General features: G+C 38.0%; 1 protein-coding gene across 1 annotated transcript in view; it reads right to left on the bottom strand.

Annotated features, from left to right (window-relative positions):
* The window catches only part of RABGAP1L (RAB GTPase activating protein 1-like), a 391,910-nt gene that overhangs the window by 47,827 nt on the left and 334,104 nt on the right, over positions 1–9,979 (bottom strand).

Raw genomic sequence — 9,979 nt, 5'->3', positions numbered from 1 at the left:
GTCATAGGTTCGCCATCACTGGTATAGTGTATACAGATATCAAGTTATAATGGTGTACATCTGAATATTACATAATGATATTAACCAGTGTTACCTCAACTAAGGAAAAATAAGAACCCTGTCTCCAAATACAGCCACATCCTATGGTATGGGGTGAGTGTGTGTGTAGAACTTCAACAAGTGAATTGAGGCATGGTGAGGGGCAGGGTGTGTGTGACACATACAAATCGGCCCATACTGATGGTTAAACCACAAACTTTGGAGTTAGATGTGTTTTGAGTCAGAGTTCAGCATATGACCTGGACATGTTGCTTTATCTCTCTAAGCCTTGACTTTTGCATATGATCGTTGTGATGCATAAATGAGATAATCTGCAAAAGGGCTTATGGAACAATACCTAGCTCACAGTATGCACTCAAATGACAGTTGTAGTGTTCTGGTAAGCCTCAACAAACTTTTATAACTTGATTTAGTTGATGCTTAATAACTTTTCATGTGTTTGGTTTTAAAAATAATTCTTACAATCTTATTCTAGTAATATTTTTCAATTATCTCATAAGATAAAACCTTTCTCTTGGAAAACATTCGCTCCTGAAGTCATGGGCTGCTGTGTAAGACAGTCACCATGCTGTGAGGAAGCCCCCATCATACGGAGAAGCCAAAGGAGGTGTTTCATTCAGCAGGCCTGGCTGAGCACTATCCTTGAGTTATCCCATTCGGCACCTTACACAAGAGTGAGGCGCCTCCAGATGATTCTGGCCTCTAGTCTTGAAGGCACTTCCGTTTGTTCAAGTCTCTCCATAAAAACCCCAGATGTTCTGGAGCAGAGAGAAAGCCACACTCATTATGCCCTATCTGAATGCCTGACACACTGAACCTGTGAGCACAATGGTCCTCGTTTTAAGATACTGTGTTATGGGGTGATTTGCAATAGATATACTAGAACTATAGACTATAGATAATCAGGACTATTGAATCATAGAGACATGAAGACTACAGATAATATATGTGACAATATAGTGCATACATAATATATAGTATAGATATTAAGAGCTATAGAAACAAAGGGGACCATAGAAAGTATATAATCAACCCCCTCACTTTAAAGATGAGGAAACTGAGGGCAATCCACAGCTGCCTGATGAGTGACAGACCCAGGACATGCACTTAAATCTCTTTAGTTCCAGTACTAGGCTCTTTCAAAAACATAATTATCTCACAATACAGTTCTATGTTATAAAAGCCTCTTACATCTCTATTATTCAAACAGCAACATTCGGGATATTCCACAAGCTCTCTGTCCAAGGCCAAACATAAGTATATTTCTGGATGCAGACAATTTACTGCCTACTACCCCTGGCACATGACAGGCCTCAATAAATGTTTTTTAAAGTGAAGGATTACTAAAATAGGGCGGCTAAAAAAACCTGTAAATGGTGCAGCATAGATCTTCAATGCTTGTGTTTGAAAAACAGAGCAGCATTTTCAGGTTTGAAATAAATGGTTAAGTCACAAAACTATGATTGCCCTTCCCCACCAATTATAAATTCTGGAAATCACACTTAAGGTAGTCTCAAATGTAACTGCTCAATGACTCCTGATGTATAAATAAATATAATTATGTTTATAAATACAACTATACATAATATAAATAAAATTGGAGGTATCACTGTTAATTGCCTGTAAGCATGCATTCTCCCTTTGTTTTTTATTTTATTTTTTAAATATATTTTATTGATTTTTTACAGAGAGGAAGAGAGAGGGATAGAGAGTTAGAAACATCGATGAGAGAGATACATCGTCAGCTGCCTCCTGCACACCTCCTACTGGGGATGTGCCCACAACCAAGGTACTTGCCCTTGACCGGAATCAAACCTGGGACCTTTCAGTCTGCAGGCCGATGCTCTATCCACTGAGCCAAACCGATTAGGGCATCCCTTTGTTTTTTAGTAATATATTTTTAGCTGGGTACATGGCCTTCTGCTAAAGATTTTGCTTCCAAACCTTCTTTTTACGCAGGTACGGCCGGTGACAAGTTCTGGCTAATGAAAGGAGTAGAATTGTTACATGAAAACTTTCTCCCAAGGCAGAGGCATGCTCTCCCTTTCCCATGTCCACTCGCCCCTCCAACTGGACTGTGGACACAGGAAATGTGCTGGTGAGTTATCTGACCATGAAGATGAGGGCAATATCCCTGAAGGTGGCACACCAACAAGATAGCCAACACGGGTTACGGGTGACTGAGTCTACGGGTGGGATGTATGAGGGAATTTTTGGGTGACATAAATGTTTGAAAACTGGATGACAATAGCACAACTCTATAATTATTGTTCCTGAATTTCAACTGGGCTCATGGGTACCTATCTAAAGATGATCTTTCCCAGCCTTCCCTATAGCTTGATGAGGCCATATGATTAAGCAAAAATAATGTATGCCATTTTGTACTAGTGCTCTTAAAAAGAGGGGGTTTTGTTCTCCCTTCCTTTCTCCTGCTGGCAGTGATTTGGCAAGAGCTCTAACAACTCCTTGGACCCATACATCAAAGCCACTGTGAGGAGAGCAGAGCTGTCCTGCTAGCTTTGCACTCTTAACTCTGAACTCTGTGTAAGAAAACCACTGAATTTTAAGATAATACAATTACATTACAGAAAATGAAGACTAGAGTTCACCACTCAACATTTGTCAACTGTAAAGTATCTCAGGCAGCAGCTATCTTTATGAACTGTTTGCAGACCAGCAAGAAGAATGTTCTTATATAATTACAGAAAAATTTATGCAACAACTTCTGTTAGTTTTCAATATTTAAGTTCTGTTGTAGACAAATATACTGGGGAAATCTATCATGGACATTGAAGTGCATGTATTGAAAATTTGTTTAAGGAATGTTATTGAAGGCTTGTAATTTTTAGGTATCAAGATTTATTTTCTGAAACAATGAACTGGCAGGCTTCTTTTTCATTTTATACAACCACTGATATTAAAATAGTTCTAAGTTTAAAATCTGTCCTTTTTCTTATATTACTCCAATTACAATTAAAGATAGGTAAATCTTGCAAAAACTTTTTGTGGGCAGCTCATTCATATAAAGAATCTAGGTATTAACTTACCTGTCACCTGACTTAAAATAGAACTGCAGCAGATAATCAGCCAGGAGAGAGCTGAAAGTCAGAAGGCAGGGCACCTTTCTCCACGTTGAGGTTACAGGGTTAAGCCTTATAAAATTTCATAAAATAAGAGTTTGGTAAACATATCTCCCGTATCGGGAAGATCTTATCTCAGAAAGAAGGTATGCTGTTCTTCAGGAAAGACAAGAGAAACTGCCTGTCCTAAATATCAGTCCACAGGACTGACCTTTCTGTCTCTAGAAACGCAAGGTTTAGGGCTGCTACCTACCATGGTAACGGTGAGCATAAAAGTCAAATCTTCTGGGGGAACTATCAAACCCTTATAGTTACATGGTTTTATCACATGGCTTTTGCAAATCAGCATGTACAGAGTGGACTCTGAATGGTACAATCTGTGTCGCATATGAGAGACATACACTTTCACACAGTGCCAGGAATAATTAAACTGAATAATTGAGCTTCTTGATGGGTATACCAGATGACAATGGAAATGATAACATTAAAGCTGATGCCATTAAAATGGCATGCATGTCAATTATTTTTACTATTTTCTAGTTAAAACCTACAGGTTATAAACATCTGGAAGAAATGTCTTAATCAAAATACCAGCTTTATAGTCAGTGAAGCTGAAACAGAGAACAAGTCTGACTTGTTCTCCAATAGGTGGAATAAATTTTATTATTAAACGAATCCTTTCCTGAAAATCTAGAAGGGACCAGAATTCACAGCTCGTTTCAACTCATTTCATCTCATCTCTTGGATCAATAAACATTTTCCACATGATTAGACACAGCTGGCTCTATGCCAAACACATTCAGTTTGTGCCCTATTTATCAGCGCTTGTTTCTGCCTTACTGTTAATTCATGAGACATTTCTAGATGTGCATGTGTTCTTTTCTGAGAATAACAAAACTTACTGAGATCAAAGAGCACGTATTTGGCTTTTAAAAATATCTCTTATAATAAGGCATAGTACACCTTTGCCACTTAATAAATGCACAGTCCCAGCTTATGCAAAGACGAAACCAATATGCAATCCTTTGGACATATGTTTGCTTTAGGTCCTTTTCCAGAACAATGGATGCGAGCTGCTCTGTCCATATTCTCTTGCCTGAGAGATCCCTTTTGTGAGAGAAGTTTAAGAGGCTATTAGCAGTAAAACCTACAGAACAGACCACAGTCATCTGTCTCATGTGGATGTAGAGCACTGGGATAGTATCTCATTAACACCCTTCGGCCATGGACAACGCCATTGACCCACCTTGCATGTTTCTTATATAAACAATGACTTCACAAAAGCATAAATGATTTCCCAAATCAATTTATACTTTAAGTTTTCAAAGGCAAAAAGCACATCTTATCTGTTTACTCATTTGACCTATAAAGCAAAAGCAGGGTGCCAAGGGTAGGAGCTACTGGAATAGCAACACCAGAAATATCAAGAAGAGGAAGTTTATTAACTGAGCAGGGCTTTTGGTACTACTCTGAGCTAGTCTGCACATCACAGAAGCTCCAGGGAGAAAACAGATATCTAAAATAAAACAAGTCCTAGTTCTAGGAGTAGTTTAAAAGTCACTGTCTCCAGAGTCATCTACAGCTCTATCCTACACCATTAAGGCAAGCACAGCCTGGAAGCTGTAAGGATCTTTCACTGCTCAGCCATGTGTGTCTATGTTCAGCAGCTTAGGAGAATCACACCAGTAGCAAGGGAGCTTTGATTTTTGTAACAACAAATGATGATTCTATTACATAATAGAAGTATTTGAATAGGTTAATTTCAACATCTTAGAATCTAGACAATGTCATTGCCAAGCAATAATAGCATGCTCACATTTACTGCCAGTCTTATAAGCACATTCTCAGTTTCTATCAGCATTAGCTAAAAATCTAAAAATATCCTTTCTATGGATTCTTTTACACAGAAAGATAGCGCTTAGCAAAAGCAACACAACTACTCAAATCACACAAATCTGCACTCGATTCAGCTATTACATTATTCTACTTGTATCCAACTGAACAGTTTGCACTCATTAAATAACAAAAAAGTTTGCTCTCTTAGGTATTTTATGAATATTATGGTGTTTTATGTCAAGTAAAAATATCTTTGACTCAGCAACTAAGTGGGACCTCATCAAAACTAAAAGCTTTTTTTTTTATTATCAAGAAAGTCAAGAGACAACCTACAGAATGGGAGAAAATATTTGCAAATCATATTATCTGATAAGGGTTTGAAATTCAGAAAATATAAAGAACTCTTACAACTCAAGAACAAGACAAATAACCCAATTTTAAAAATGGGAAGAGGACTTGAATAGACATTTCTCTAAGGAGGACATATAAATGGTTAATAAGTACATAAGAAGATGCTTAACATCATTAGGCATTAAGAGAATACAAATCAAAAACACAATGAGATACCACTTCACATCCATTAGGATGGCTAGAATTTAAAAAAATAGCAACATCATTCAACAATGGGATAAAATATACATTAATGTTTCTTAATTTGATATGGCCCTTGAAATCCAAATTTCCCCCCAATTCGAGTAAATCTTCAGTCAATATCACAGTTCGTTGACACTTCACTTCCTGCCATATCCTATCATAGAGCTTTCGAATAAGTGTGCCATATACTTGACCCAAACTGCTTAGATTTTTACCATCACAAATCTTTTATGATGACAAACTTTAAATTACTCCTTATCAGCAACACTGGTTTCACAGTTGCTTCCAAAGTGGAACTCTAAGATAACTCTCCCAGAAATGACACTTATATCCAGATACCACCATTCTCAAGGCTGCAGACTCTTCTCTCAACATCATTTCGGAAATCATTCTAGTCCAAAGGTCTCCTTGTGGACAATTTTCCATCCACTTCTTTTCCAACACCCAGTACCACATGGCTTTGTATGCTGATATTTCCAATTCATTTGCTCAGAGTTCCCTCCCCTTGCCCTACATGAACATCTTCATCTCCCATCTGCACTGTCATACATCTCAAACTCTGTCTTTGAATACTCGGAAATGAAGAACTTGTGGAAGCCCCGTGCTCACAGAAAAATGTATATTTGATAATAAAACGAGTTCCTCAATATATACTCAGATTCTATTCACAATCTTAGTGTAAAGGCTCCTGCATTTCACAAGATGCACATTTCACAAATCCAGACTTTTAGAGGGACAACCCCAACTACAGAACAATGTGTAATTCTGCAACCCTGGGTGCTGAACCTCAGGTACAGGCTAATGCATTAATACTAATCCTGGTCATACATGTGTGTACATGTGTGTCTGGGAATTCTGGGAAGAGTTCCCTATACTCTCCGGGAGGAAAGAATTGCCCTATGGACTCAAATGGAGAATTTAATTTAGAGAATGCATACAATGCGGGGAGAGGGAGGATAAAACAGCTGCTGGAGTCAGAGGCTGGAACTTGGAATTTAAGTTCCAGCTTTGTCACTAAGCTCTGAAATCTTAGTTCCCTAACTTCTCAGACCCTTCGTTCCTCATGTGCTAGACAGCCATGAACCTTCTACCTTAGGGATATTGAAAATTAAATAGGCAATATTAGTCTATCACTTTGGGACAAAGTAGGTGCTAATTAAATAAATGTTAGTTCCCTCTTCCCACTGTATCATGTGAGTTGCTTCCACCTCCCTTTCCCCCAATCTTGGAGGCAGGTTTGGGTCTTATTTCTTTTTCTAGCCTTAGCACCTAGCACAGCACCTGACAGAAACTAGGTGCCTGATATTTGTAAAATGGAATGGAAGTTTAGTTGAATATATATTTTATGTTTTATAAAAGTTTTGTTTACCACAGGGTTTTACTCCTTGTTTCATGGTCCTAAAATTTCTTTTATTAACTCCACTGGCACACATGATAGAATCTGGTGACCATTCACTTAGTTCTTACACACATACCCTATATTCTATAGTGTAAAAATTTTTGTGTCCTCACTAATATCTGATCATTTTGCTTGGTGGAAGCAGATCAATATTTTCAAATATTCCAACTACTCTTTCTTTTGGTGCATTCATCCAGAATCCCCCCACCCCCACCCCAGCTCTTTCTGTCCAGCTCTATGTGTAATACAGTAGACTGTTTAATCAATGCATTATTTTGGTAAAGATTGCCTCAGTAATATTCCTAAGTGATACGCACTGCTTAAACATATGGAGGAATTTACTGGAGCATCTACAGGTGTTCAAAGGAATTCACTAACTTTCTGGTGAGAAGTTTTAGTTGTTAGCCTTTTTTCCCCCAGACCCTTAGTTTAAATCTGTATCTTTAGCATCCTCTACTCATTACCCATGGTTCTGCCTCTAGTCCAACTTCCACACAGTCATCCTCCAGGAAGCTGAAGACTATTGCTAACCCTCATATTCCTCTCCCAGCAAGCACTAATTTAGTTCCCTTGAGACAGGGTTTCAGGTCAGTTTTACCAGCTAAATTCCAAGTGTTTTGTATCATGGTTCCCAGAATTATGATTTCTTCTCATTCACTTTGACATTTAAAAACCTGTCCATGATACATCTATATTTTCTTAAGGATAACAAAGTAACTTAAAGGAACATTGCATCATGAGTCATTCAAGTACTATCTCTAAAATACTAGTACTATGCTTCATGATAAAATCTGTATTCCAATCTGAAAGGAAAAAGAAAACAGAAGAGAGTCAGAGCAAAATATGAAAAATGCTGTTATTTCTTTCTAGAATGCAGCTTTCAGGATTCTTCATCACATTAGAGATCTTCGATCTGAAAGGGCTATAACCCACGTCTCCCTCAGAAAATGAGAAAATTTAGAACTAGAAAGGTCAAATGAATTGCCAACTTTAAATCACTAGCCTAATGTTTTGACAGCTCCATAAAATTAATGTCTTCTCTGCTTAAAACCTTTGAAACAGCTTTCCATCACCCTTTGCATAAAGTCCAATTTTCTCAGTGCGACTAGGAAGGCTCTTCAGGACCTGGCTCCTGCCATCTTCTGCAGCTAATTTCAAGCCCTTCCCTGCTCCTGCACCCTGCACTCCATGTTCCATTTATTTAACATTTTTAAGTTCCTCTTTTGCTCATCTCTGAGGCTTAATGTATACTTACTCCTCTTCCCTTTGCCCTCACTCTCTTCCCTGATCCCTAACTTAGATCAGTCCACCCTATATGTTCCCATAAACCCGGGAGCCCTAATCTAGACAGTAGGTCTCCCCATATGTCTCTAAGGACCCAGGACTCCTTTTTTTTTTCTTTTTTCTTCCCCCCCCCCACAAAATCCATACCATTTCCTGGTGATTATTTGTTTAATATCGACAATGCCTGCTAGTTTGCCTACCCTCTGAAAGTAGGGACCATATTCACCCTTCTATTTTCGGTGGTCTTATCGAGAACACATTACTGGGCACAAAGTGCATACTTAATAAATAATGAATTTCACAAAGGCTTAAATTAGCTAATAATTGCTAAAATATCTACTAAAAGGCTGTTATCATGCTATACTACACCAAATCCTTTGAATTTAAGCCTCATATATTACCTTGAACCCTGTTATATTTCATGAACACACTGTTCCAACCAGATTTTTCTGGAGCCTAATTCTGTCAACGAATATGTTAGGTCCTCTATTAATTTGATACGCATGCTACAAAAAAAAACACAAAAAACCTGCTTTTATATACTTAAGTATCTCCTTTAAGGAGCTGTCCAAGGATAACTTCTAACATAAGCCACCTCTGTATCTGTGTCTGATCTTCTTTCTACACCTCCGCTCTCTGAACTATTAAGGTTTTTCTCCATTACACCAATAAGTACTCTTAGCTTTTCTTACAGACGTACTTGAATAAATGAATTGAAAACGAGATTCTAATCAGATGGCAGCAGACCTACGTTCAAACAATAATGCTCTCGTTGGCATGTGCCTTCTCCACTGTGGGAGAAATTCAAAGCAGACGGAACTGTTTGTTTACTTAGTCACTGTAAGAATGCTTGCCACAGAACAGGCTCCCTGTCTATGCATAGGGCACAAAAGAAAATCAGAAACTTTGGGAATTTAGAGAAGCATGTATACCTTAATACCCAAATAACTGAAACAAAGTGAGTAACAATCTGATAACAGTGCCATTCATCATTAGGACAATCGCCCTCCTTCAAGAGCCGTGCTTCAAAATTTAAGGAAATCCCAATTATAGACCACCTTCCTCAGAAACTGCCGAGTGTAAAAAAAAAGTTCAGGATTCTGATAATCAAAGGGACATATAATCAAAGGAATCCTAGCTTCGGTAACTAATGAGAAAGTACAAAGCACAAAGCTATGCATTTGAAAAAATGGTGAAGAGCACTGCCCTACAGCCAGGGGGCCTGTGTTCAAATTCCGACTCTATTACTTTCCAGTAGTGTGACCTTGAGCTAGTTACTTAATCCGTGCTTCAACCTGACCATCTGTAAAATAAGCCTAAACATATGTATCTACCTCACAGAGTTGTGGTTAAATGAATTTAAAAAAGAATAATGTGTTCAATAAATTGCATTTTTAAAATAATGTATTCTTTTTAATATGTATCTATTTTAATACTATTAAGATGAAAGCCAGGTTAAAACACTGTAGGATTTGTGGACCTTGCTCTTTATGTTCCTTATTATGTCACTTCTCTTTCATCTCAATTTGTGATTTTTCATTTTCTATTCTTGCTCCAAATCTAATATGAAGTCAGTGCTGAATCAAAAAAGGAAATTAGCCCAGCTGGCATAGCTCAGTGGATGAGCACCAACCTATGAACCAGGAGGTCACGGTCAGGGCACATGCCCCAGTTTGAGGCTTAATCCCCAGTAAGGAGCATACAGGAGGTAAACTGATCAATGATT

This window comes from Myotis davidii, unplaced genomic scaffold, assembly GCF_000327345.1.
Source record: "Myotis davidii unplaced genomic scaffold, ASM32734v1 scaffold580, whole genome shotgun sequence".
Classification (NCBI taxonomy): Eukaryota; Metazoa; Chordata; class Mammalia; order Chiroptera; family Vespertilionidae; genus Myotis; species Myotis davidii.
This window is presented reverse-complemented; position numbering and strand designations above follow the sequence as displayed.